This window comes from Tamandua tetradactyla, chromosome 26 (assembly GCF_023851605.1).
Source record: "Tamandua tetradactyla isolate mTamTet1 chromosome 26, mTamTet1.pri, whole genome shotgun sequence".
Classification (NCBI taxonomy): Eukaryota; Metazoa; Chordata; class Mammalia; order Pilosa; family Myrmecophagidae; genus Tamandua; species Tamandua tetradactyla.
Window position 1 is genome coordinate 11537530 of NC_135352.1, and position 27788 is coordinate 11565317.

The following is a 27788-nucleotide window of genomic DNA, read 5'->3' on the forward strand; positions in this document are numbered from 1 at the left end:
TGCTTCATTACCTTCCATTTCAGAGTAGCATATGACTAAGGAACTAACAGGCCACATAGAGACTTCTCAGAAGAGAGAAAAAGTCACTATGGGGTTGCATCATCAGGACAACAGCTCACATATGGACACACTAGCAGAAGGACAGGCTAATTTAGGACACAGACAAGAGTCTGTCAAGGAAAGATGTTCTCCAGGCAATAGTAAGTGAGGACATGACTTAGTTTGCAGTTAGGCAGATAAGGATAGATGTATCTGATGGACAGGTATTAAAGTGCCAATGCAGACTTTCCTTAGAGCACACAACTTTATGATACTATCAAACACCAAAGAGGGACTCAAAATTAATGGAACATTGTGATTGTTAAGTTCACATGTCAACTTGGTTACCTTATGGTGTCCAGTTGCTCAGTTAAACAAGCAGTGGCCTTATTGTTACTGTGAGGGTATTTCCTGGACTTAAATCATTAGTCAATTGATTGTATTTATAGCTCATTACAATCCATAAAGGAGATTGCCTTCAGCAATGGGAGAAGTCTCATCTGATCAGTCAAAGGAAGACCTGATGATCTCAGCAGTCAGGAATAATAATTCCATCTGTACTTCAGCCAGCCAACTTCTCCTGGAGAATTCCTCAAAACTGTCATCAGAGTTCCCCATTTGTGGCCTGCCAATCTTCAGGGTTCTGTGCAAAAATTCCTAAAATAAATCTCATTATATATATGTATACATATTTATATAATATACATGTATCTTTTGTAATGGTATATACATATAAACACACATCTCCTGTCAGTTCTCTTTCCCTGGGCCCTGACTAATATAAATTTTGGTAGCAAAAGGAGGATTTTAACAATCCAGTGGACAGGATGATTCCCTCTGTGGATACCAGTCAGCCTCTTTCTTCAATCTTTCCTGTCATTGCGCAACAGGCTCATAAATTAAATGGCCATGGTGGTAGGGACAGAGATTTTACACGGGCTTCTACCACCAAGACTGACCTGGCGCTAGCCACTGCTGAGTTCCCAATCTGCCAGCAGGAGAGCTCAACCCTCAGTCCCCAGTATAATGCCCGAGGTGATCAGCTTGCTACCTGGTGGCAAGGTAATTATGTTGAGCCACTTCCATTATGGAAAGGACGACATTTTGTTCTTAATGGAATAAGCACATAGTCTAGATGTGCATTTGCTTTCCTGCACACATGAACTTACAAAATGCCTTACCTGCCGTCATTGGTATTCCACATGACATTGCAGCAAATGAAGAACAGGAATGGGCACCTACTCATGGAGTTCACTAGCATTACCATGTTTCCCATCATCCAGAAGCAGTTGATTGATAGAATGGTGGAATGGCATTTTGAAGATTCAATTACGGTGCCAACTATGCAGCAAGACTTGGAAGAGCTGAGGCAATGTTCTATTGTAGACTGTTTTGTTCTAAGTCAGCATCTACTCTATGGTCCTTGCATTAGTTTGCTGATGTTGCTGGAAAGCAATATATCAGAAATGGAATGGCTTTTAAAAAGAGAATTTAATAAGTTACAAGTTTACTGTTCTAAGGCTATAAAGATGTCCTAATTAAGGTATTTAGTGAAAGATACTCAAGGAGGGGTGATCTGGGAAGGTGTATGGCTGACATCTTTTGGTCTTTGTTCCTAGTTCCATTGCTTCCAGATTCTGATGCCAGTGGTTTCCTCTCTAAGCGTCTGTAGGCCTTCACTTAGCTCTTACAGGACACAACTCTGACTTCTGGTTTGCTTAGCATCTCATGAGAACTCACATGGTGACGTCTACTGCACTCTGCCTGTGCTCTTTCTGTCAGCACTCCAAGTATCTCCAAACATCTGTGTCTCAGTCATCTCTGAAGCAACTATTATCCAAGCATCTACATAAGCTCTGAGAGCTTTCTCCAAAAGATTTCCTTTTAAAGGACTCCAATAAATTAGTCAAGATCCACCCTGAATGGGTAGAGTCACATCTCCATCTGACCAAAAGGCCACATCCAAAATTCAGCACACCCCATCCTCATGGAGATAATATCACCAGAAGTTTCACCCTGAAGCATTGAATCAGGATTAAAAGAAACAGCTGTCTTGACAAGATTGGCTCAGGATTAAAATGTGGCTTTTCTGGGGTACACAATAGCCCCAAATCAGCACAGAGCTGTTTCTCGCATAACTAAAATTCATGAGTTCAGGAACCAAGTGGTGAAACGGGAGTGGCACCACTCACTATTACACCACTCACTATTCTAGTAATGCAATAGAAAAAAATTTGCTTTCTGTCCCCACGACCTTATGTTCTGCTGGTCTACACATCTTAGTTCCAAAGGAGGAGTGATTCAACCAGGAGACACAACAATGATTCTACTGAAGTTAAAACTGCCTCCTGGTCGGTTTGAGCTCCTCATGCCTCTGAATCAACAGGCAAAGAAGGGAGTTACTGTACTAATTGGCATAATTGGTCCTGATTATCAAGAGGAAATTAGACTGCAACTACACAGTGTAGATAAAGAAGAGTTTGCCTGGAATACAGGAGATCCCCTAGGACATCTCTTAGTACTCCCATACCCTGTGATTAACGTCAGCAGGAATTTGCAACATTCCAATCCAGGCAGGACTATCAATGGCACAGGAACTTCAGGAATGAAGATTTTAGTCACCCCACCAGTCAAAGAATCAAGGCCAGCTGAGGGTCAAGGGAATATGGAATAGGCAACAGAAAAAGGTAGTTATAAATACATGCTGCAACCACATAACCAATTACAGAAATGAGAACTATAATGGTTGTATTTGTTCTTATTTTGTTATGAATATATTTGCATATAAATGTAAAGCTAATATCTTTCTTTCCTTCCCTATCTTATTCCTCATCATATAACATAGGCTGTATTAATTATATATCATAGTTTTTAAGTTATAGGATATCAAGTTTAAGAGAGAATAGTACCCAAGGACTTGCATTCTCTTCTGGGGAAAGAGTGCATTTCCAATTTTATGCATCACAACTGAATTGTGTTAGGTAAGAACATGACTGCCATTGTTTTTATTTAGACATTAAGAATTGTGTAAGGAGATGTGTATGTCTATTAAGATGGCAAGAGGTGGACTGTGATGGTTAAGTTCATGTGTCAATTTGGCTACTTATGATAACCAGCTATTTGGTCAAGGAAGCACTGGCCCAACTGTTACTGTGACAGTAGTTTGTGTATTTATATCATTGGTCAGTTGATTGCATATATGGCTGATTATATCTGCAGTCAACAAAGGAAATTGCTTTCAGCAATGAGAGAAGTCTCATTCAATCACATGAAGGTCTTAACGGGGGAGAACTGATGATTACAGCATTCGGTAAGATGCTCTAGCTTTACTTCAGCCAGCCAGCTTCTCCTCCGGGGCCATTAATTATAACCTTCAACAGTGTTTCCAACTCATGGCCTTTTGTATGGAATTCAAACTTGCCAATCCCAACAGTAGCATAAGTCAATTCTTACAATAAATTTCATGATATTTATATATGTAACCATGGTTACATATGGTTCCATGGAAAACCCTGACCTATACAGGCATTAACCCCAACCCAGCTTTATCATCATATATGTGTGCTGCTCCCATCAGTTTAATTTAGCTGCTGTTGATACCTGCCTCATCACAACCACTAAGTAACATTAAAAAAGATTAGCTCACGTTACAGAAAGTTTCTAAGCCCTTCGTAGAGATTCAAAATAATTATGAACTGATAATTATTTTAGAGGCAATACACATACATCACAGCCAAGTGCACAGACCACAAAATTATCCAGCCCCAGTTTAGCCCTGGCTTTGCCATTGATTAGCTATGTGACCTTGAGTGACTAACATGCTCTCTCTAAATTGTGGCTCCCTTTTATACAAAATATCACTGATAATGATGACTATATCATAGACTCAGCACAAGGATTCAATGAGCTCATAGATAGCACATGGTAAGAGATTACTAAGGGTTAGTTGGAAAGTGAGGGTGGACTATGGCTTCGGTTAGGGAGAGAGGTGAATTCATTTGAAAGAACAAAAAAGCAAAAGCATAATGGTAATGGTCACAAGGGGTTTTACATAGCCTGGAGAAAGGCTGGCTGATTATACATTTGTGTGAGACAATAAGGTAGTCCCTGCACTGACTAATGCAGGGTATGAGTAGGGCACACATCTGCTGAAATAAGGACAATAATCGGTTATTTGGCATGCAATGCAAGGAGGACTGGCTTTCCTTACCTGGTGAAAATAATGCTTGATCAGTTTTGGTAAGCTCTATATTTGGGGTGGTTATGTGATAATTTTCATTACTCCTTTCCTGAGAGATATTTCCCTCGATGCAGGGTACTTCATGTCTCTTTATTGACCTTTGATACGAAACCAGGTATCGTAGAGGTTCCTGTGTTCTAATCCCAGTTCTTCCACCATCTATCTCTAAGGATCCCATCTGCTGTAAAATTCTGCACATATGTGGATGTGTGTCTGTGTGTCTGTGTATGTTTCCGGATGGTGGTTTATAACTGCTCAGGACATGAAGCACTGGCTGGCTGACACAATGGAACAACCACTTGCAGCATATTGTCATCTTAGCCCTTAAAGAATGATACCATAGGCAAGACAATCATACCAGGCAATATCTTAAACCAATCACATTTAGAAAGTTCCAAAGCAGCTGGTTAAAAACACGTGAACAAATTATCATTTACGATATACCTTCAGTAATATAGATTGCAGTATATGACTATTCAACACATAGATAGATTCCCTAATTCCTTACCTCCACTGAAGTCTCGAAATAGAACAAAGAACTGAAAATGTAGTATTTGTCACTGGATGGTCCAATATTATTCTTAAGCTAGGTATTACAAACAATAACCAGTTCCCCCAAACGAGCTGAAGCCAGTAAAATTTGCCAATTTCAGCCTCTAGTTCATAGTGGATATTCCTCTGACAATCTAATATTGAGTGATATCTAAATATTTCCAATTCCGGGGTCTGAATTACTAGGTTGCAGTTTTATTTTCCAAAAAAAAGTGCAAAGCAATTACAACAGGACCTGCCCGGCATTTGTGGTTTTATGTGGTACAAGTTTAAACATGCAGATTAAACCACTCAAGACAGATGCAGAAATCATCCCCAACATTGAAATTAGATTAGCATAAACCTAATAAAAGATTTCAGGAGGATAAATTGCATTTTGTAGAAAAACCGAAACAATTTGAAATATGTAAATTAAGGAAGTTACATATTAGTTAAAAGGCTTAAACCAAATTAATAAGAAATAATAAGTACAAACATCTAACGGTATTGTTCAAACATCCCAGTCACCTTTTCCCAAGGTTAATAAAATGCTTGTGTGTATGTTTTCCATTTTGTGGCTTACACATTCAGAAAGAAAGCAATCTTTTCCCCCAGGCAATTCTGGGTTGGATAAAAGGAAACAAAGCAAGAAACATCTTTCTTATTAAGTGACAGTATTCTTTACGCTGGTTTTGGATGAAAAGAAAAAGGAGAAGAAAAGGCTACATCTATTCATACAAAATTTGGTCTGAATTTAAATGTCAGCTCAACCAAACAAGTTAAAGTTAGACATCTAAAATTTGACACTCTAAAACTGGTACCAAAAAAAAAAATTGTGTTTGAGTGACTGCTTCTCTAAATTCCAGGAGAAATGGTGTCCCCTTAAAATGCATTACCTAGATAATTCAATAACTAAAAATGAAACATAAAAATTCACTTATCCTATACTCTAAAAAATCAGTTAACTTTACAAGTGAAAATGGAATAGGCTAACATTTATAAAGCTACTTTCCTTTGCATCCATAAACAGTGCTATATTTTCTGAAGTTTGCTCTCATCTACAAATAAGATGAACACCAGCTTTTCAGCTCTTACAGAGAACTAGAACCAAGAATTGTCTAACTATCATACAAGAAATTACGTTACGTCCACAAGATATGAAAAATAAGCTCTTTTAATAAACTTGCATTTGCAGTGTATTTAGGAGAACTTTCAAATTCCATTGTAATATAGGCAAACAGAGAGCATTTGGACTCTTAATAACTTCTTATTTTCTGTGTCTCTTTTTTGCCCAAAACGTACCAAAGAAAGTAAAAAAATTATATCTCTTCTTTCCCCTAAACATTATTTAATAGTGAAAAGATCATTAAAGATCTGTTTTCTGGTCCTGGCCCTGTTGCTTTCTTGTTGCCTAACCATGAATAACTTCTTCATTTTTTCATCCTAAATAGCATTATTGAGTCTGCACATAGCCGACAGACAGGCAATGTTCTGCCACCAACTTCTCCTGCCTCACTGTCAGGAATGTGAGGAGGGCTGTGAGATGGGAAGATCTATGGATTCTCAATGAGTTGAGGCCCTGAAGTAGAGACATCTCAGCTGTAGCTGAGGTTCCCCAAAAGAGCCTGAGAGGAGGGAGGTGGGGCTTCCAGAAAAGCATTCCCAGGCAGGAGTTCTCCTTGGAAAGGAGAACAGCTAGGACAGGAGAAAGGCAGAAACTGACTAGTCTGCCCCTCTGATTGACCATTCCTAGGTGACTTGGTACAGGAATAAGGACCCATTACAGCACAGCATTCCAGAACAGGATCCCAAAATGTAATAGCTCATTAAAAGTGATATTTTCCCCCCCAAGATATGTGCCTTGCTAAAACTATGACCCCTCAACTGGAAGAACAAACAATTTTCCCTGCCTTCCTATATGTGGTCAATTCTATGCCCTTCCATAGTGCACTGGTTCAGAAGAGCTGGGGCTTCTTGGTAATGTTGGGGCAATAGTGAAGACCAAGCTTGGGACAGCTAAACAGCACTTGCTTCACTTCACAGCTGCTCGGCAAGGGGTGTTACTGCTTAGTTCTGAGAAGCAGATTCCTCTACAGCTGCAGCCATCAGCTCCCAGAATAAGCAATGCCTTCACCTGCACATTCACCCAGTCAATCCTGAGATCTCTTTAGGCCCTGTACAGCAATGCTCTCTGTCTGCAGGGTGTTGAGATACACTGCGGACTATGTCACTGATACCTGAATGCCAGCAGTGGTGCAGATGTGGTTGGGATCCCCTGATTAAATGGAGATGAATAAGAATTAGTGAGAAAATTTAAGAAGGCAGAGAGGTCTCTGGTATTTTCTACTCTTTCTGCACTTCTGAAAGTTCTTTCCAGTCGACCAGTCCCACAGGTCCTCTAGTCATTCCTTCAATCTCTTTTCTACATTGCAGCAGAGAGATTTCTTCCAAATGCAAATGTGGTCAGACCACATCCCCCTACCCCTATTTCTCAAACATCTTAGTGGCCTCCTCTGGTCCTTACTTAAATAATTAAACCTTTATCATGACTTATAGGTTCTACATGAACTGGCCCCTGGCCATCTTCCTTTTCATCTTGTACCCCTCTGGCCCTGCATTCTTCAGTTGTGTTGCACTTGCCTCCATTCAGTCTCTTGAATGCATACATTCCCTCCTGTCTCAAACATTCCCATACACTGGCCCTCTTCCAGGCAAACTCTTCTCCTCATTGTCTGTGTGCCTCTGTTAGCTCTTCAGATTTCAATTCTAATATTCCTTTGAGGAAGGGATAGCTGACTTCTCCAGTTAGTCCAAATCCCTATGCCAATGGGCTTCCATAACTGTCATTTAGCACAGTTGGTAAGTATGCATGTCTTGTCTGACTATAGATTATTCTTTCTATATTGCACTAAGTTGTAAGCTCCATGAGGTAAGGACCATGTCTTTTTGTTCTGTTCCACTCAGCATTATATACCCAGTGATTGCACAATTTCAAGCACATTTTCATTTCTATACAATGCATAGCATAAATGAATGTGTAAATTAATAAATAAGCAATAAATGAATGAACATACATTCTGATCCTCAACTTCCTCAACTGTAAATTGAGGGTTTGGACTACTGTGAAAGGATACTTAATTTGTCATGACAAATTAAAAAACTTATTACCATGTCTATGGTATCAGGCATAAGCTGTGCTTATATTTAGAACACATTTATTCAACCTATTGAATGCTGGAAATACAAACATTGAAAAAATGAACATCTTGACATTTACAATCCAATTACGAATTCAAGCAAGTTTATTAGAATGCAAAGTGCTGGTTACTCTGCCATGGGTGCACCCATGAAGCTATGAGGGCACCTGGTTGAAGACCTTACCCAGCCTGGAGGAAAGATGACGATAAAGAAAAGGGAGGGAGAGAAAAGTTTAGAAGGCTTCCCAGAGCATGTGGTTAAAGAACTGAATCTTAGGTTACCCACAGAAAGAAGGAAATGGAGAAAGAAGACTCTTTGGGGAGGAGGAACTTGTGATTTTCCAAGTAGTGCAAACAGTTGCACATGGCTGGATGCAAGTTGCTCATTTTGTATAATGAACTTGCAGGTGTTTTCAATAGCCCTTCTTGAGTCTGAACTTTTTAACCACCTTGACTTTGCACCTGTGAGGGATATAAAGTCACAATATGTCTATTAATAATGGAAGATCACAGAGGTGGTGATGCTTAAAGGGTCAAGGCTGGTGGGAGCCATGACACCCTAGTGGACACATGTCTTGGCAAGGTTCATTAAAACACTTTGTTTAGATTATTGTAATAATTCCTCCCCTCCTGATAAAACTTATTGCTTTCAGGAAAACTTTTCAGAGTCATGCTCCCATCTTATAGATGAGGAATTTCAGGCAAGGACAGATACCAACATCTTTCAAATTAGTAAATGATGTAACTATAGAAGGTTCAGTGCTTCCAGCATCCAAGAATGGGAACCATTAAAAAGTAATAATAGTCTATTTTTTTTGAGTCACTGAACAATTTTGCTAAAGCAAAATTTAAATGAGGTCTAAAGCCGTTATCCTAACAAATTAGACAAAAGCCTCTGGGTATTTGATTGTTAAAGTGTGTTTATTGTATTAATTGTAGAAACATAACAAATGCTTTATATATATATATACATATATAAAATATATATATGTATATATGCTTCAATTTGTTGATTTGAGCACCTATTTCAGTGCCATTTTTTGCAGGGTGGGGACACAGAGTGGTATAAATGTGCTTAGCAACAGATTGAGAGAATAGGAGCCAATAAAGAAATGGAAGGGACCAATGAGCTTTGCAAACTCTTAACAACTCCCCTGGACAGAGCTGGCAGTAACCAACAGGGAAGAACTAAACAGCCATGGGGTGCGGACGAAGAAGCAGTAAAGCAAGTCGGTGGATAGAACAGACAACCCCACAACCAATATGGCTGAAGGGATGTTCACGGTCTTCCGCCATATTTGCAAATCAAAGCCACAAAGTTGACTTTCCTCCAACAGCCTCATCCCAAAGCCACATTCACGTGCTTGTTACCAGAGATGCCCATTTCTAGCTGACACAGAGCAGTTTTCACATCTTCATACAGGCTGGATTTGGTTAGCACACAGACAAAAAGCAAGGAACCTCACTTCAAATGTTGATATTTAAATATCAACATTTAAAGGAACCTCACTTTAAATGTTGATATCCCAAACCAAATGAAATGAAAAAGTCATTTAAAAGACATGCTAGAGCTAAAGCATACGTTTAGGTATATCATTTAGTGACCCAAATCAAGTTAAGTTCCCAAACCAACGACTTTTTGTCTCAAACCAAATATTTTGCAAGTAAAACTACAAATATCAAAAATAAAGTCTGTAATAGCAGATTGTCCAGAATATTACTACACTATCAAATTGAATAATTGCTTGTCTTCCTTTTCTTTGAATGATTTTCTTTGCAATGATGATACATTTTGTAAGTATTTTGCAGTCTGAAAAAAATCTTGGAAGGGTTCTCCTGGCTTAAGAATAAATGCATATTTTGTATACAAATAAATGTAAAATATTTCCTACTTCTTACTCCAGCTTTACTCCCTATACCATAAGTGACAATTTAATGTGAATGCCTCAGAAGTGTATAATGGTAGTAAGGAGTTGTTTGTTTGTTTGTTTTTCGCATGGACAGGCACCGGGAATCAAACCTGGTCTCCGGCATGGCAGGCAAGAACTCCGCGCGCTAAGCCACCATGGCCCACCCAGGAGTTATTTTTTATATGTTGTAAATTAGAACATGCATTTGCATTTTCAAATCCCTTTTCAAAATAAACATTTCCAAAACTTTCTTTCCCTCCAACCACCATTTCAAGATTAACATTCCAAACCCAAGTGAGAGATGAAACAATTCCAGCATGACATTATATATTGTGGTCTTATGTATTCTACTAAGCTTTGGAAATGCCATGCCTAATAACAGACTGCTGTCACCCTGGCTCACATCCATATCAAACAAGAGGTAGCTAATTTATCCTTTTCAAAAAGGCAAGGTGAATTTAGAGTTTGCTTCAAGAAATTGTGAAGATGAAATCTATCACCTGGAATGATCACCCAATTAAAAGTAGAAGATGAAGTCACAGATGACATTAGGGACCCACGATAGGTAAGTGTAGGTCTGGGGCTCCTTATAAGATGACTTGAAAGTAACTTTTGTTCATCAAGGGAAGAGGAAGGAAAGAGGTCCCCAAATCTTAAATTCTTCATTTCAGATTTTTCTTAGAGCAGGGCTTTGCCAGTGGACTCTGTCCGCCATGAAATCTTCAGATTCATGGTTGCCTCCAAAGCCAGTTGACAGCATTGTGGCACTTGCAGTGTCTACAACAAGGGGAACACATTTTTCTGGAAGGATTGAAAAGAAGTTTTGTTGACTTGTTGTTACAGTTTTTGTTGTGTGTGTGTGTGTGTGTGTGCATGTGTTTATATATATTAAATTGATCTAGCTTCCACCTAGGCGAAAGCTTTTTTTCAATTAACACTGGATATCAGTTTTGAACCCTGTCTCCACTCCAAAAATGTATTTAATCTGGCCAGCAAATAGAAGACATGATAATAATTATGTAAACAGATCTTTATGTGATCAGGGCAATGCTAGCTTTTCCTCAGAATGGGCGCCGTCATCTACTCAACATTGAAGTACCAGGCTAAAAGGGTGGGGACCATGTTCTACATCCTAACTGGTATATGATTTTAGGTATTCTTTTAGGATCACAGCCCTTATTTCATTATTGTGAGGCCTTCCTCTTTTCACACTTGACATGGAGACAGTAAGCTTACCAATAGTATATTGACACACACATGGGGAACACTGTATTACTGCTGTCACTTCAGTATCAAGGCTGAAGCCAAGGCTGGCTGATTTATCTGAGAATTTCAACACAGTTCTATCTTTTGTGTAGTAAAAAAAGCCAGCCTCTTGAATCTAAGCTTTTTAACCAGAAAACAGGGAACAATACTTGTCTCCTACCTATTCCAACACAGTAGCTATTAGAGTTAAGAACTATTATATGTGAAAACCCTTTAAAACTTTTTGAGGACCAACTCAAGTATGCAGGGACACAGCCACTAAAGTAACTTGAAATCTCATTGGGTTTATGTAGGTGGCGTAAAATGGGATTCTGAGAAAATTACCTGAATGAAGGAGGTGGAACAAAAGAGTATAACTCTGGCTACTGAAAACAGCCTTTGCTTTAAATTACTTAGACTGGTCTTTTACATTGTTTAAATATGCCAAATAATCTTCGCTGTTTTTCCCTTTTGCCTTTGCTTGTAAAATCAAAGCTGAAGATATTACTATTGTCGTCATTATTATTTTGCACACCTGCTCGTCACAATTCAATAGCTGTCAAACATATGGCAATTGATTTAGAAGCTAAAAAATAATGGGCATATGTTGCCCAGTTAAATGACACAACTAATAGGGTTGAAAGCTGATCCACCGCAATCATTATGCACAGATTTAAATTTTCATGACTCAATTTAATTCCACTCCACAGAACTATTCTGCTGGACAGAAGTGCTGCTTTATTCTAAATTGTTCTTCATGTGTCTTCATCTTTATGAATGTTTCCAGTTATGACTATCGCCACACACATGTTTGACTGCAATTTGGATCCTGGCATTATTACAACAACTCTTACTGAACTCAAAATGAACTGATCACGATAGTATTTATGTTGAACTGATACAACGGGACACGCTCAGAAATGCCTTTGACTCTTCTCTCATCTTTGTAACCCTGTATACCAGAGCTCCCCCTCATCAAGGTACTTTGCATTTACAAACACCTTGGGACCCATGCTGTCCTATTTATTTCCTTACAAAGACATGGTCTTTATGGTAGATTGAGATAAATAAACACGTTCTTAATACTATTCCTGGAAGTGTGAACCCATTGTAAATAGGACCTTGCGAAAATGTTATTTTTAGTTAAGATGTGACCAATTGAATCAGGACAGGCCTCACGCCTATTACTGATCAGGCTTTATAGAGAGGAGGCCATGGGAAGGAGTTAGAAGCTGGAAATCAGCAGAAACCAGCAGAGCAGGGGAAAAGGAAAGGACATAGCCACGTGGCAGGAAAGCCAAGGAACCCCAAGGACTGTTGGCCAGACGGAATGCTACTGACCCCATGAAGATGGAGGCTTCCTAGCCTCTGAAACTGTGAGCCAATAAATTCCTGTTGGGGAGTAAATTCTACAAATTCCAACCCATTTTGTGGTATTTGTAACGGAAGCTCAGGCAAAAATAAGATCACCGTATACGCTGTACTCAGGAATAACCCTGAAAGGCTGGCTGGATGCTTTGTTTCCCTAACACCATTGTGTTGGTAGGTGTTATTTCTGTTTCCAGACACTGAGCTGGGAGAGGAACCAAGAAGGACTAAATTGTCCAACTCTAGACGCATCACAAGAGATAGTTGAGTTAAAAAAAGAGTGCAATGAAACTAAAATTAAATTTTAATGTACCATGTGATTTGGAGAGCCAAGGTGCAAAGTCAGATTGAAGATAAGTATTATCTTCATTTACTGAAAGACGAAACAGGAACCCAAACAGGTACAGCCCATCACGGGGAACTGTTTTGTTTTATTCGTAAACTGTGTAATGAATAATCAAACACACTTTTTTGCCTAGCTCAGAGCTCTCACCAGGCAGATATCCCTTGGCTTGTTCAGCAGTAGTAGCTATACTGTTTAACAGTTATGTGCACAGCATTTTTAATAAAGCAAATCATGTTTGTAAAAAAAAATTGGTCATTTAAGACATCATACTAGCTATTTGGTTGTCAAATAGTTTTAATATTTCCTACACTAAGTTTATGCCCCTTCCACGGATTTATAAATCAACTCTCAGAAGTGGCAGGCGAAGTAATAATTTGATGTGGTTTCCACTGTGATGAAAATAACATTATCTTTCATTTTTCCTTCTCTGTAGTGGTTTAAGGGTGAAAAGTCACGTATCCTCTTCTTCATCTGAGTTCGTTTTCAGCTGAGAAATAAACATAGAATTCAGAATATGGCAATCAAATCATCATTTCATGGCTTCTAAATCTGGTCCCTGAAGCAACCTTCCCCAAAATGACACTGTTTAGGTAGAAGGAAATAATAATGGTCTCAGAAAATACAACAATAAGGAAATGGGATGAGTTTTAGTGTGGCTTGTTGCCTTCAGTTACATCACTTCATAGACCTGTGGTGAATTTGCAGCCAACACAAAATTCATCTGCCATCGTCACTAAGCGTTAATATGGGCCTTCTCTTATGTTCTTACAATTTGCTTTTCAAATGAAACAATGTTAATAATAAAATTTTTGGCCAAAAATACTTCATTCTTCAATATGCTCCTTAAGCTCATATTTCTGTTGACATTCAAAGAGTTAAAAGGATAGCATTCAAAAATTAAAATTCTTTTTCAGCCATCATAGAATAGTCACATAATCCTTGTATGAAATGGTGTCCAATTTTTACTCTTAAAACCACAGAAAATGGGAAGCTATTTTCCCAAAAAAGAAACACTTAAATATTCCCTTCTGCTACTAAAGTCGCTCCCAAGACACTGCCAAACACTCACTAAAATCCCTTCATAGCATAAAAGGAAGAAAAAAAAATCTTCTAATTAGCAGAATGGATTGAAGGTTTTTTCCTTTTCATTTCTGTTTCTTCGTCATCAAAATATGTGATAAGGCACTGAGCTCACTGACCATCACAGCTTGAATCCCCATACTCTGACCTACCTCACTGTGTTACTGGCTGTGTTACATTTCACTTTCACTTTTGTAACGCTCAATTTCCACTCATGGATTATGTAACACTGACAATATGATCCCTGAGGTAAGTCTAGGGCCTGGAGCCAAAGAGCAGGAACAATATGTGTTTTTTGTTGTTGTTGTTGTTTTGGGGGCGGGGGTTGGGGGGGAGGTGGCAGGGGGGAAAGGAGACTGTCTAGCAATCACAAAAAAAAACTGTGGAAAATAAGAAGCAGTGATTAGATTTTGGGATTCATGGTTGTGTGTTGTTCCCCAAGAAAGCGATTGTAGTTGAATAGAATGGGCAGGTGTCAAATCTCAAGTGGTAGAAAAAAGAGTAGATGACAAGGAAGTGGATGCATAAAGTTTAGTCTTCTCTTTGAAAAAGTTTGGTGATGAAGCTGAGGGGAACAGTGGTTACAGGTGAGGAAAAGGAGGTAAGAAGGGAGTTGATTCCTGGGTCTCAGTCAAGCAGCCATTGAGGAAAAGTCCTGAAATAAAGCTCAGCGGAATGCTGGCTAAGAAGGGAGGTGAAGGAGGCCAGAAAGGGTGTATGTGGGCAGGGCTAGGGTGGGGGCAGCGAAGAATATGGAGTCAGCAGGGAAAATCATGCTCAGCAGTCATGGTCTGGGGATGTAGGGGAGACAAAGGCTGAATAAAGACCCCTATTTTGAGGAAGAAAAGGCGTATGGGGAGGGCAGAAATTCTGATCAATAATCTATTCAGATTTTTATTAGAATGATTAGCATAGCTTTGTTACAGTTTATTATTTTCTCATCATTTTAGAAAATCCATTAAACCAAGATTTCCGCCCTGCCAGATTCCACAGAGACAAGATGTTCAAAATAGAAACACACCATAGAGAAGTACATTACTGATTCAGACACTGGACATCAAAATTACCATGTTATTTGGAGGGAAACTCAACAAACTTACTGAACAATGTATTGGCATTCCCATACTTCAACATACATTAATAAAAATATAGCTGAGTGTGATAAAGACCCCCACTGCCAACCTGTGATGGAAACTCAGGGGTGGCTTTAAAGAGCAAGGCAGCACTCTCTCTTCATTTAACGATGAGATCCTAAAATGAAAAAGATGCCCATTGTGGCTTTCTTCTCATTATGAAAAAGGAGAAGATAAAATGTTATTTTATATTTGTCTAGTGCACGGCCTGGCTTCACCAGGACCATCAAGGGTAATTCACAGGTTCCAGGCTATATCAGGGAAACTAAAGATGAAATTAACATATATTGTTTAAATGAATTTATTCTCATGTCCCAATAGCAAAGTGTTAATATACCCTCCTCATGATATCTGGGCATTTTCATAAGTACTAATAAGCCATGTGCTGATAACCACTCAGGGATGCAGCTGTGCTGAACTGGAGTGACAGCCTATTTCAGGTTTGCAACACTGGATTGAATTCTACATCTGTCACTTACTAGCTGTCAGATCTTGGGCAAGTGACTTAACTCTTCTCAACTTTATTTTCTTAAGGGGTAACATGGAGAGAAGTTTAACCACAAAGGCCTGTCGGTCAAATGAGATGGTACATGTAAAGCACATACCACCATGACTGGTATGAAGTGGATACTCAGGTTGTCAGGAGGTTCCCTCCCTTTCATCACCGCAGAGCCCATTTTAAAAGAAAAGGTGTGTGTATTACTGGTACCCTAAGCCTGTTGCCCTGCATTTATTAAAAGAAATGTATTTCCTATGTGAACATTACTTGATTCACACTGATGGGAACTGATGGGAACTGATGCAGATAAGTTGTCATAATCACGTAGATCCTTAAGGAAAGAAAGGTGGAGCAACTAAATGGTATTCCCCTTAGTGAGAAAAAAAAAGGCATTATTAGGCACCCTTGTGTAATCCAGAATCCCTGTTGGATTTTAGGAGCAGTCATTTAGCTATGCATCTTTCTGCCCTTTACAAGCCTAAGCAATAGTAAGGACTCTGAAATGTTATTTTCCAGAAGTCTAGAAATCACGGAGTATGTAAATAGATGAGTAATATCTTGAATTTCATTATTCAAATTAGGTAATCTTGTAAATTCTTGAACAGACTCACCATTTACATTTATAATTGAGCATTTCTTTGTGCTGTCTTGTGTGTACAAATTTAAAAATTGTCTATGAGTTTGGGTGTCCACCGAAGCCCCTGGATGTTTTCTCTATAGTCAAGGTAATTAGGAGACATGGCGTCCCTCTCAGACCTTCCTGATCCTGGCCAGATATCAGGAATGTAGGTTGTTTGCTCTTAACAAACATCTATATTATTCTAGGACAGAGGTCTGTAGTTTCAGCCCCTGAAACAATGTGTTTTTGAAGAATAAAATTGTGCAGGGCATTGAGTTTGAGGTCATGGGTTAATAAAAAGATGTTGAACACCTCGTCCTTGCTTGAAGGATAAGAATGAGCTCATAGGGAAATAGAGGGGTTCCCAACAATGATAATAGAAGTCAGGGGGTGATAAGCCCACTTAAATGGTGTCACATGGTACTGGATTTCAGAGGCAAAGGCAGAACTTTATGGAGCTGGTAACGTGTCCAACTTTGGGACACTCTAAATTTTATGGAGCTGGTAACGTGTCTATGATCTCCTTTGAATGGGTAAGATCTTTATAGCCACAGACGATGAAAGGGGAAGAGAATTAATTCCAGTTAGTAGCATGAGAAAAGGCTGGCCAGAGATGTGCTGACATGTTTGAGGCAGAGATATATTTTATTGCCAAATATAAACAAATAGGTTCTTTAGCTACTTGAACAACTACATTAGACGATAAGCTCCAATGGGGCAGGAGGCATGTCTATTGCTATCATCACTGCGTAACTAATGCCTAGCACATTTCCTGGCTTTTCCTAACATTCAGCAAATAATAGTGACTATGATTATTTGTTCAACCAATAATTGTTAAGTGAATAAAAGAGTTTTCATTAATAGGCAGTTCTCAACATAGATCAGGGAAAGTTTTGTTTTGGCTTCAATATCTTAATGCCTTTTAAGGTCCTGAGAAAACCTGAAAATTTAGAGTGTCCCAAAGTTGGAAAGAACATTTAATATGTTTGTTGGTATAAGGCTGAAAAACATCTTGAAAAGCTTGAAAAATGGTGTAAAGTCAACAGATACAATTTAATAAGGATAATTAAAAATTATATTTTACGTTCAAAAAAGGCAAATAAATAGGAGATATGTTAATGTGATCACTCAAGCTCTTTCCAAACCCCATATTCCATGAGTACTTTCCTTCAGGATTTTTGTAAGGGAATAAAATGTAATTCATTCATTCATTCAGCAAATATTTGTGAAATGTAGAGATGCTCCTTTATTAACCTGTGAACTTCTTGAGTTGGATATTCAGCTCTATGCCTTAGTGCCAGGCATGGAATAGGTCATTAATGAATATTCACTAAATGGAGAAATGGATGCACTTCTTCGGCTTCACCAATTTATACATATAATGTTTAATATTTGTTATTTTTCCATCAAGGAAAATGCCACTGGTGTAGAGTTTTTATCTTCCTTGATTTATTTATGATGGGGGAGGCAAGTAAGAGGGAAGACAGGAAAGACAAAAGTTAATTCCATCAGATTCCTGCTGTCTTAGATGCATCTCTCATAGAATACATTCCTTTCAACCTTACATTACACTTATTTGCAAGCAAGATTTTTCTATTATTCTGTGAGCTCTTGCAATCTGAGTCCTCATAGGACATTTTAAAAACATAGCATAATGCTTAGCATACAAGGTATTACAAAATATTGTTGAATGTTGAAGTTATAAGATGGCTAATACAAACTTCTACCTGTGCAATATCATATAAAACTAAATACTGAGAACTTGCTGGTATTGAACTGAAACATAAATACTGACAATAGTGCTATTAATGAACCATCTCATGCTTCTCAACCTGAGTGTGATGTAAAGCAAATTCATCATTTTGTCAATTAAAACTCAGGATATACAGTACCCAAGGAACCAAATAGTATCCTCACTGACTTTTTCTACTCACTTTGACTCACTGCATACTGAAACCAAGTTATAGAGTAACTTAAGAATTTACCTGCTTTCAGAATTTCCTGCCTATTAAGTAGATATTAATCATCATTTGCTAGAATGCCCTACTGACAATTATTTTTAAATCCTTGGTTGAAAAAGTTGCTCACTTGCTTGGCCTGCCGGGGATTCAATCTTCATATTTAAAGCTTTATCATGAGCATGTCTTTGGGATTCTATGCCATGGATATCAGCACAGTATAACAAAGCCTTTTTGGTACTTTGGCACACAGACTCCTTTGAAGTGATCCAAGATCCATTTGTCTTATTTTGAACTCTGTTTTACAATCAAATGGTACAGTGGGGTCTAATAAACAGATAATAGATTAAACATATTTTTGCATATCAAATTCATTCTGAGACAAGAAGTTTGAGAGTTAAGATTCTGGAAATTTTTCAAAGTACGCCAAAATCTTTTCCTTTTCCATGTCATCAATATCTGCATCGGTAAGGAAATCTCGGTCTCAAATATATCAATTCAAATTCAACATATGGAGACTTGCCATCACAGACCCCCAAAAGGCTTTGTTCAGAATGCAATTAAAGAGATTTTAATCTTCCAATTAGGAGCAAAGTGTCTTTCTTGGCAAAAGAAAAAAATATACCAGTCTCCTAAATCCATGATCTTCATTTGCCTCTTCCGATATAAGGCCATCATACAGAGCATCTCTCCTTCCTTCTAAACCAGGCTGCAACCACTTCCAAAAGCCTATTCTTACATTTCAGAATAAGAAACACTTTTAAAAAGCCCACCGATGTCCTGAACAGATAGGGTGAACTGAACCATACCGATGACTACTAGAAAATCGTCACATATAAAGAACATACTATGTAAGGAAGGTCCACTGGAACGCCACACAGGGGAAATACATCAATTACAGGGAGATCAAAAGAACTTCTTTATGGGAGAATTTTCTCTTTCAGAGTATGGACCCTGCAGGCCATTGACAGACTCACATCTTACATGCCAAGGGTTTGATGAGCTTACTCACCCATAAAATAAATAGTGGCTCCCGAAGGAAAGATGTCGAGAGAAAGAGAGGATAGGGAAGAATCCACAGAAGGCTTGTTATTTTTAACCTGTTCTAGGGCTCCCAACACTTTCTCTCAATTTTTTTTCAAAATCTCCCATGGAAAAGGGAGATTCTACATTCCCCAAGCTGTTAGAATATTTCAGATCCTACACTAGGTAATTTTAAAAACATGTCACTCAGTCCTTATCACAGGCTTTTAGAGGTAGGTTTTATTATGTCTGTTTATAGATGAATAAACAGAAGCTCCAAGGAGTAGCAGAAAAGCGTTCTCATGATGGAAGAAAAATAAGACCATGCTATGTGCTTTAGTTCACAAAGTCCCCTTTTTCAGTTCATGGAGGCTATCCTTTTGGTGGGAAAGGGCAGGAAAATTCAACCACCATCATCTGCTTTCAGAGTTCCATGAGTTTATACTTAGAGACAAAACAGGAGTGGGAAACATACCTGGAAGGGAGCAGATAGGGAGAGGAATCTGCCATCCTGTTAACAAGCCAGTACGAGACATCATGTATCTGAGAAAGCTGCCTACTGCATGCACTGAGGTCATAGGAGAGTCTGAATACAATACTGCTGACTAAGCTTTTTAGCATGGCGCTATTCCCCCCAGGTCCTAAGACAGGAAGGCTTCAAAATGGTACCACTGCAGCCAGCTTGGCATCCATATCCCATTTCACCCACTGGCAGCGCTGGGATGACAGAGCCTGAGCTCTACAGCCAGACAACCTGACTTAGGAACTGGTTTCTCACTTCCCAGCTCTGTAACATTGAGCGAGTGATCCAGTTAACCTCTTTGGGTTTGAGTACCCTTATCTATAATAATAGAGCTGACCCCATATAGTTGTTGAGACATTAAATGAGTTGATATATATAAAACTCTTTAAACAGTACCTAGCAGATGAGCATTCAATAAATATTAGCTTTTACTAACATTTATTATTCTGTACATAATATTGAATATGAATCCTTAGAGTAGTGCATCTACCACAATGATAGTGACCTATGAGAAGTATAAAACTAAAACCATAAAAAAGAACACAAAACCTTCCCCCTCCTGCCATAGGCTGCCCAAATATATATCAAGAGAATGACAGTAGAAGTTTCCTTTTGCAATGAAAATGTAAACTATGCAACTCACACAGTATTATGAAAAGTAAATGAAGAGGCAAAGGATGGCAAGTGGCTTATAAGACCTTTTTTTTTTTGCATGGGCAGGCATGGCAAGCGAGAACTCTGCCTGCTCAGCCACCATGGCCTGCCCCCTTTAAGACTTTTAGAATGTTCATTAATTAGTGTCATATACACAGTTCAATTATGAGCAATTGGAATTTGAGTCACATCAAGAAAACCACTGTTCACCCCTTGAAGAACACAGGATCAAATCAAACAGATGAGGATTAAGCAACCCCCTAGAAGCAAGTACTGGGCATGGGGCACCTCTATAACTAAAGAGAGGCCAACTTCCCTTAGTAAAGGAAGCATCCTTGTGGAAGATGTCCACCACTAGAAGAAGCAAAAATTGCTAATATCTTACCAGCGTCCCTGAAAATTGGAAAAATATTAAGCCATATGACATTTACTGATGCTGAATATTTCTTGCTTAGCTGAAGTCAAGCAAGCAATTCACCCACTACAAAGGGGAATTTTGGAAAGAACACTGACAACAAAGAGAACACACTCTATCCCTCTCAGATATGACAATGGAAGATTTATAAAACTGCTATACGTCAATTGCTGATGAGTAATCAAGCTACATTATTCCCAAATATGAAAATAATAAGACAGGTATGAGCTAGCAAGATTCACAGAAATTCATTATAAAAGGTTGTTGTTTAAATAATAGTGAGAACAGAGGTGTCCTGCTATGTGCAAACGTTCATTCTGAATGCTTGTAGAGAAATATAAATCTCTATAGCTTTCCAGACTTCTGAAGAAATAAGCTTGATTTATAGTAGATTATTTTAAGACAAAAATATTTTCCCATCTCAAACACATTTTTATCATCCTAGCTTGTAAGAACTATTACCTAAGGTAGCTGCCAATCCACTAGAAGGTACAGGGAAAAAAAAATGCCCTGACAATGGAGAAGGGGAAACCCAAGAAAGAAGGAAATTTCACCCACACATTTTGGATTGTTGACAAGAACAAAGACATATCTATATCTTTCTATCTATTTATTCATTAAGCAAAATTTTATTAAGACAAAAAGGCATATTTCCTGGCTTCAAGAAGTGCTCAGTCTAGTCGAGGAAGACAGAAAACTAGAAGTTACAACTTAGAGTATATACACTAGGATAAAGTTAGAGGAAGGAGTGGAGCATCATGGTCAAACAATATCTCTTGAAAGAGGTTATCAACCCATAGTCTTTGGGGTGCAGAGTTTGATTTCTGTTGAATGTCTTCAATTAAACCTCCCACAACTAACTATAGGAGAATTTAGAAATGGGAAGAAATGGCTACATCTTGTGTAACTGAGTTGAACACTTAAGTCAGTTGGCTGCAAATAAATTTAGATCCAGATACAAAAAAACAAGCACTTAGACAAGTAACAGTAAGTAATAAGTACATGACCCACAGCAAGCTATCTGCAGAAAACTCACATAATGCAAATATGACATATACAAGTGAATATATAAGTGCCCGGCTGTGCCCAAGTGATCCTTCAAAATAATAATCTTTATGTTGAAGCCATATTTAAAAGCAGGTTAACTGCAACTGATAAGAGCATTTGCCCTAAAAATCAGGGGACCTGAGGACTCCCCTCCCCTTTTTTTTCACCATTACCCAACCAGTCAGCCAGGTGTCCTTGTGTAAATCAATCACTTCCAGTCCTCAAGTCTCAGATTCCCCACTACGAAATGAAGGAATTTAACAGGATTGGACTTTCAAACTGCAAATATTCAGAGCCAGGGTTATAGTAGAAGCAGGAACAAGGGGGAAGAGGGGAAGACCCCTGGTTCACTTTCATTTTACAACAGTTAGGAGGCACCAGGGGAGCGTCCACCAGAGGAGATGGAGAAAAGGTAACGGGTCATGATACTTTATCACTTTTATACCTGAAAGTAAAGGGGCGAATGGCTAGAGCCTTCCTTTTTAATAATTGTTGAAGGTGTACTTTTTTTCTGAAATGCTACCTGAATCATAAGTTGCCAAATATAATAGGCTGACAGTACAATAACATGCAGGTATACATTTTATTTTTGTATTACATCTGCAGATTTCACTCTGAAGCAAAGCCATCTAATTGAATCCCCTGCCTCTACCTCCTAGTCAATTTTCCATATATCTGTCAGAAAAATCTTGTGGTCATGCAAATGCTTTCCATGGCTCCTCAGTGTCTGCAAATGAAAGTCTGAATTATGTAAAATGATGTACAATCCTCCACAATCCAATATAGTTCACCCCTCCAACCTTTGCTCTATAAGACCCATCCCACCCTAAACTCCAGAAATTCCCTGAACTACCATGATCTTCCAGAAATCTGCTGCATCTGCTTAGAATGCTCCCCATCCCTGTATCACTGACAAATAAGCTTCTTCCTAAACTTAGTTTAGTCACCACTTCTTCAGTACACATACACCCAATCCTCAGTAATAGAACTGAGCATTCCTTCCTTTGAGATCCAACTACTCACTAGACAAACAATTTATAGCATCTTTATAACTTTATTTCAAATCACATAATCAAAATGCTTCTGTCTAATTTATCTTTGCATTTTGCACCCACAGAACTAAGCAAAATGCCTGTCACACAGTAGGTAATCGAAAATATTTGTTGACTACACCGTCCATTATGATGGAAAAAATAAATGTTAAACCAAAAGTAACTGTAGGAATTAAAAATAGCCCAAACTTAAAAAGCAACAGGGCTATGTGTAAAATTGAAAGCATACCTCTCCACAACAGTAGTGGACAATGCTCTCCCTCTCTTCTTGTTGCATCCCACACAGCAGCTAGCAGAGTGTTACAAATTTATTACATGCTCCACAGATACTGAATGAATGAAGAGAGCACACACAGCAATGTTGTAACCATTGTAATAGTGAGAAAAGAGAATAGTGAAAGTATTTCTGTGTGTGTGCATAACACATACACTGATACTTTTCCATTTGAGAACTAAAAAACCAATCTTCGATGCCATTAGGGAAAGAATTAATGGATCAAGTATCAAGCATGACAAAATGGTATGAGGCCAGAGTAAGATTTCCTATTTATCACAAAGTAGTCAAATTATTCATGGATGAAAACAAGAGAGACAAAGCCAGGGCTCAGGTGGAATACAGTCAGACTTGGCTGGGCAGGAAGGAGGCCTATTATTTTACATGCCGATTTTTCTTTTCCTAAAAGGAATTTTAATGTTTCCATTTTATTCAGACAAATAAAGAAGAATCTCACATTTGACCTTTTCCTTTTTCACAGATGATTTACCTCATTTAAATTGTCTCCTCCTGGGCCTTCTCCACAGATACAGCTGCTGGGTTCGGGGACTAAACTTTATTGGCTAGATTTATCTCTGCATTTGCAAAAGGATCCTCACAAATTGGAGTAAGTCGTTTTGCCCAATGCCTTGATACTAAATTTAGGGCACATATATTTTCGTAAATTGTTTGTTGCTCCATTTGTACAATCATTTCTCCTGTTCCAGATGAACACAGTATGTGCTCATTTGCTCTACGTGCATGGACACTTAGAAAATTTGGTTTAGGAAGTTCTGTCCACAAAACAATTCTTTTATTCTAGACCATTCTTCCCACTGGCCCTTGGAACTTGCTCCCATCTGGTGGCTCCTGGAGACCAGCTGTCTGCTTCCTTATCTCCCTGGACCCCTCTCCAGAAGGCAACTTTCACAAGAACTGCCATTTCACAAGAAATGCCAGCCACCTCTGTTTTACTAATGAAGACCTTTGCATAAGAGTGAAAATGACTTGCTATAGGCAAAGCTAAGAAGAAAGCTGAGAGTGTTTTACTAGATATTTCTATATTTTAGACAAAATCTGACATTTTTGCTTTTCCTCAGATACATTTTCTGATTCATTACAAAGAAGACAGCCATATGCTGATAAAGGGATCAATTTGATCAGGACACATAAGCATGAATGTTTATGCACCTAACAGTGGAGCCCCAAAGTATATGAAGCAAATATTGAGAGACATGAAGAGACATATGAGACTTCAATGCAATCTTTCAATAATGGATAGAACATCTAGACAGAAGATCAAGAAGGAAATAGAAGCCTCAAATGATACTCTAAACCAACCATACCTAACAGACATATATAGTACAGTTCAACAGAAGCAAATTATGCATTCTTCTCTAGGGCACATGGATAATTCTCTAGGATATAACATATGTTAGGTATCAGACAACTCTCAATAAACCAAAAAAATAGTTAAATCATACAAAGTATCTTCTCTGACCATAATGGAATGAAGCTAGAAATCAATTACAGAGGGAGAAATGGAAAATTAACAAATATGTGGGAATTAAACAAAACACTTAAACAACCAATGGTTCAAAGAAGAAATCACAGGGAAATTAGAAAAATATCTTGAGGTGAATGAAAATGAAAGCACAATATGCCAACACTTACGAGATGTAGCAAAGGCAGCGCTGACAGGAAAATTTATATCTCTACATGCTTAAATTGAAAAAGAAGAAAGATCTCGAGTCAGAGATCTAACCTCAAAACAGGTGAAAATGGGAAAAAAAAGAGCAAACCAAACCCAAAGCAAGCAGAAGGAAGGTAATAACAAAGATCAGAGCAGAGAAAAATGAAATAGAAAATTAAAAAAGAAAATCGATAGAATAAAAAGTTGGTTTTTTGAAAAAAATCAATAAAATTGATCAACCTTTAGCTAGACTGACAAAAAAGAAAAGAGAGAGGATACAACTAAAATCAGAAATGAAAAGCAGGACCTTATACCAATCCCAAAGAAATAAAAAGGACTGTAAAATGATATTATGAACAACAATATGCTAATAGACTAGATAACCAAGGTAAAATGGACAAGTTCCTAGAACACACAAACTACCTATAATGAGCCAAGAAGTAAAAGAAAATCTCAACAGACCAATAAGAAGTAAAGAGGTTGAATCGGTCATCAAAAACCTTCCAACAAAGAAATGCCCAGGGGTGGATGGTTTCACTAGTGAATTTAACAAATATTCCAAGAGGAATTAACATTAATCCTGTTCAAAGCTGTCTGAATCACTGAAGGGGAGGGAGCATTTCCTAACTCCTTCTATGAAGCCAACATTACCCTCATATCAAAATCATATAAAAAAAAATACCACAGAAAATTATAGACCAATATCCGTTATGAATATAGATGCAAAAACCCTCAACACAATGCTAGCAAACTGAAGTCAATAGCACATTAAAAGGATTGTACACAGTGATCAAATGGGATTTATCCCAGGTTGGCAAGGATGGTTCAGCAGAAGAAAATCAATTAGTGTAATTAATAGAATGAGAGGAAGAAACCACACGATCAGTTGCAGAAAAGACATTTGACAAAATCCAGTACCCTTTCTTAATAACAACACTTAGAAGACTAAGAATAGAAGGAAACTTCCTCACCATGATAGAGGGCATATATGAAATCCCACTGCTAACATCACACTTAATGGTGAAAGACTGCAAGCTTTTTCTCAAAGATCAGGGCATCTAATGATGCCCACTGTCACCACTGCTATTTAACATTGTATTGGAAGTTCTAGCCAGAGCAATTAGGCAAGAAAAATAAAAAGAAGGCATCTAAACTGGAAAGGAAGAAGTAAAATGTCTCTATTTGCAGATGACATACTGCTATGTATAGAAAAGCCTGAAAATTCTGCAACAAAGTTACTAGAGCTATTTGAGTCATACTTCCTATCATCAAGATAAATTCCAAATAGATTAAAATAATTATTTTACACTCTCAGAGTGAAGAGAGCCTCTGTCATTATGACTGAAAATCAATAACTTTGAAAGAAAATATTGACAGAATTTACTACATATAAATTTCTATTTTTCTATGTAGCAAGCATCAGAAGCAAAATGAAAAAGGCAAACAAAAAGCTGAGCAAAATATCTGTGTTCTATTTGTGATATTTTCCCTAATATATGAAAAGCTCCTATTAACCAAAAAGAAAACTGATAGAAAATGGGCAAAGTATAAAACACATTTCTAGGAAGTAAAACACGAATGGCCTTTAACTGTGTAAAAGATGTTCAACTAATGAGAAAACTGCATATTAAAACTACACAGAGATTTTTCACATATCAAGATTGATAAAGATCAATCAGTTTGATAATACATTGAGTTGAAGAGAGTATAGAGATTACAGATTGATGGTAAGAGTACAAAATGATGTGACTTCTACGAAAAGCAATTTACAATATTTATCAAAAATTAAAAATCATTTAATTTTGATCTATCATTTGAACTAGTGCTTTCATTTCTAAGAATAGTCTACAGATATACTGCACACATGCAAATTACAAATATGTAAGATTATTCATCACACATTGCTTTTCATGACAAACACTGGAAGAAAAATAAATGTCCATCAGATTAAGGATTCACTAAACTAACAATGGTCAATTTGTACAATGGGACATCAGGCACCTCATTAAAAGAAAAGTGAACACTTTGTATACATATATGCAAAGGTCTCCAAGATGCAATGTTCAGTGAAAAAAAAAAGAAAAAGAAGAAAAAGAAATGAATGGACAAGATATTCTAGAATACGTGAATATCTGAAACGGTTTGCAAAGAAACCATTAGTGCTGCCTTTGGGGAAGGGTCTTCAATTACTAAGGAACCTTTTTGTTCTTGGTATAAATGTGTTAATGTATAAATATGTTAATATGTATAAATATGTTAATATGTAATTATAAATTTAAAATGTCACATTTTAATTCAAAATTTATTTTCTGTTATAATGAGTCCATAAACAAAAGCAAGATCTTAACCAAATAATCTTAAATCAAAATGTGTTAACATTCAAAAAACATTAATTTTTTTAAAGTTTCAATGGAATAAAAAAATAAAATGGATGAAAGGTCAAGAGACCTGGGTTCCAGGCTTAGGTTAATCACTTTTCAACCTCTGGGTCCTCAAGTCCTTGAAATAAAATGAATATACTAACTCTAATGTAAAACTCAGTGCTAATATTCTAGACCTACGCTATCACATAAATTAGTCACTGTGTGGCTATTTAAATTCAGATTAGTTAATCATTTAAATAAGAGTTGTTTAAATTAAATAAACTTTTAAAAAATCGGTTCCTGAGTGGCACTTTCAATAAGCACATGTGGCACCATATTGGGCAGCTCACACATGGAATATTCCCATCACAACAGAAAGCTTTCTAAGACAGTGCTGCTCTAGACTTTACGGATTTTGAACATTTAATTTATAACATTATTTGATACAACAGAAGGGTTAACCCAGAAGGAAGGGCCATCTGCCCTTTTCCTTATATATGTTTATACTGGTAAAATATGGTTGAAATGAATACCAAGGGCAATTGTAGTGGGAAAGAGATGGTATTAAAGGGCAACTTGCTGTCCCAGGGATTTGTGCAT

General features: G+C 37.7%; 1 protein-coding gene and 1 long non-coding RNA gene across 2 annotated transcripts in view; both read right to left on the reverse strand.

Moving 5' to 3' along the window:
• NRG1 (neuregulin 1) overlaps positions 1-27788 on the reverse strand; it is a 1096123-nt gene that overhangs the window by 873722 nt on the left and 194613 nt on the right. The window lies entirely within an intron of this gene.
• Positions 13077-19713, reverse strand: LOC143670000 (uncharacterized). The gene is made up of 3 exons (XR_013169204.1): positions 19664-19713; positions 15139-15207; positions 13077-13363 (listed from the first exon to the last, which is right to left on the reverse strand). It is a non-coding gene; the product is annotated as an uncharacterized LOC143670000 (long non-coding RNA).